The sequence below is a fragment of the Schistocerca gregaria genome, chromosome 7, assembly GCF_023897955.1.
Source record: "Schistocerca gregaria isolate iqSchGreg1 chromosome 7, iqSchGreg1.2, whole genome shotgun sequence".
NCBI lineage: Eukaryota > Metazoa > Arthropoda > Insecta > Orthoptera > Acrididae > Schistocerca > Schistocerca gregaria.
The window spans coordinates 108,296,919-108,299,348 of NC_064926.1; the positions used below are offsets into that span (position 1 = coordinate 108,296,919).

General features: G+C 49.8%; 2 non-coding genes across 2 annotated transcripts; both read right to left on the minus strand.

Moving 5' to 3' along the window:
* Nucleotides 1-239: 239 nt before the first annotated feature.
* On the minus strand, nt 240-323 carry Trnal-uaa (transfer RNA leucine (anticodon UAA)). Its single transcript has one exon. It is a non-coding gene; the product is annotated as a tRNA-Leu (tRNA).
* Nucleotides 324-2,088: 1,765 nt separating this feature from the next.
* Nucleotides 2,089-2,172, minus strand: Trnal-uaa (transfer RNA leucine (anticodon UAA)). The gene has a single exon. It is a non-coding gene; the product is annotated as a tRNA-Leu (tRNA).
* Between the last annotated feature and the right edge of the window lie 258 nt (nt 2,173-2,430).

The window sequence follows — 2,430 nt, forward strand, 5'->3', positions numbered from 1 at the left end:
CGCTTCGAGCCCAGAGCCACAACACAACGACCACGGAAACGTCCGTGAGAAGAGCTAAAACTCGACACAGGAAAAGTATGTTCCGCTATTTCTTTTTGACTGCTCAGCCTATGGGACGTGAGACGCCAGCACTGCTGCCACTGTCTTCCCTAGCAAAACCTCCATGGCGTGTTTCTGCGTAATTTACTTGTTCTACAACATGAATGGAGTAGGTTAGTTTCTGAATGATTAAAATGCATTGTCAGATGTGGGGTTCGAACCCACGCTCCCTTTCGGGAACCAGAGCTTAAATCGGGCGCCTTAGACCGCTCGGCCAATCTGACGTGTGAGACAACAGCCCCAGTGACTTCCGTCTCTAGCATTATCTCAAGAACCTGACTGCGAAATCTGTTTCTTTTTTCGGTAGGACGGAATTATGTCAGTCTTACAATATTTAAGGCGCAATGTCAGATGTGGCGTAGGAAACGCATCCCGCGCTCTTCCGTCGTATCCAGTTTGAACTGTAACCAGCACAACTGTATTTAGTAATAGGATAATTTCCACATTGACGCAAAAGAAAGCAGATATTAGCAAACGGCATATAAGGCCGTTTCCTAGCAACAGCCACGCTGTGCATTACGTACTCGTGGGAAGCCAATGAAATACTTCGTGTGAGGATCGAACTGTCACCTTCACTTTACAATACTTAGGCACTGCCCCGGCGGTACCGACGCATACGTACTGAAACGTCTTTGGATCGTCAGTGAGTACTTCATATTAGAAATTTCGTGTTGGCCCTGATGTGCATTAAAGGGCAGATTTCTTCAGTGGAAGTCAGTTCTGCGCCTAGTCACAGTATATCGCCCTAGCAGCACCAGGAAAACGGGTTCAGATGTGTTCGCCTTCCACTCGGCGTTGAGCGCCTACAGCGAGATAGCCTTCGTCCTCTGGCGCCAGGAGGGAAGGCGACACATCACGGCGCAAACAGCTTGTAGGGGAAGGCAGTGGTGGTGTGTCGGTCAGCGTGGTTGCTTCCCAAGTAGCTGATCCGGGTTCGAAACCCGGACACCACACGGAAGTTGTCTCCTTTACTCAGGAGAGTGTGTTCAACGCTACTTGATCTTCGAATTTCCGAACAGTTGTGGTACGAATGGTTTTCCTCCACCCCTCGTCTCGCTCCGCGAAGGCTAGTGCGGATTACGATTCACAGCATCGTGTGTCCTCATGTGTCGACTTGTCTCGACTTTGCTCGGCTGACGCGAAAGCTGACGCTTGCAAATGGCCGTATATGTAGAGGACTGGCGCTAGAAACGACTGGGAGACGCCAAATCGACAAACACACAACGGACTCTTTCATTTGACAGTGGCCGCAGGTTCGCCCCTGTGCGTACCGAGAAGCAAGAGAGGTGTCAGCGTGCTGGACCGCAGGATTTCCGCGCAGCAGACTCAAAAACTAAGGAAAAAGGTAAAACTGAAGAAACCAATAGCTCGCGGACTTCCCAGCTGGTCACCCACCTGAGTACTAACCACGCCCAACGCTGTCGAATTTCGGTGATCGGGCATGGACCCGTGTCTTTGGCGTGGCATACAAGTTGGCGAGAACGTCGCCAGACGGGCGGACGCCTTAGTCCTTGTACAGATCACTTGGGATTTGCCTTTTAGGGAAACAAAATGGAATAGCCCTTGGTGGGATCGAACCCACAGCCCCCTCGTTATTAGCATAATAACAGTCTAACTTGGTGAGCTTATTGCCCGCGCAATACGGCCGCTTCAGGACTCCACTACCCCAACCGCCGTTTCATCTATCTTTATTAAGGCCCTGCCATTCATTGAACCACGTACGTGTCACTGTTGACTCATTTTCGCCTGTCGCTTCGAGCCCAGAGCCACAACACAACGACCACGGAAACGTCCGTGAGAAGAGCTAAAACTCGACACAGGAAAAGTATGTTCCGCTATTTCTTTTTGACTGCTCAGCCTATGGGACGTGAGACGCCAGCACTGCTGCCACTGTCTTCCCTAGCAAAACCTCCATGGCGTGTTTCTGCGTAATTTACTTGTTCTACAACATGAATGGAGTAGGTTAGTTTCTGAATGATTAAAATGCATTGTCAGATGTGGGGTTCGAACCCACGCTCCCTTTCGGGAACCAGAGCTTAAATCTGGCGCCTTAGACCGCTCGGCCAATCTGACGTGTGAGACAACAGCCCCAGTGACTTCCGTCTCTAGCATTATCTCAAGAACCTGACTGCGAAATCTGTTTCTTTTTTCGGTAGGACGGAATTATGTCAGTCTTACAATATTTAAGGCGCAATGTCAGATGTGGCGTAGGAAACGCATCCCGCGCTCTTCCGTCGTATCCAGTTTGAACTGTAACCAGCACAACTGTATTTAGTAATAGGATAATTTCCACATTGACGCAAAAGAAAGCAGATATTAGCAAACGGCATC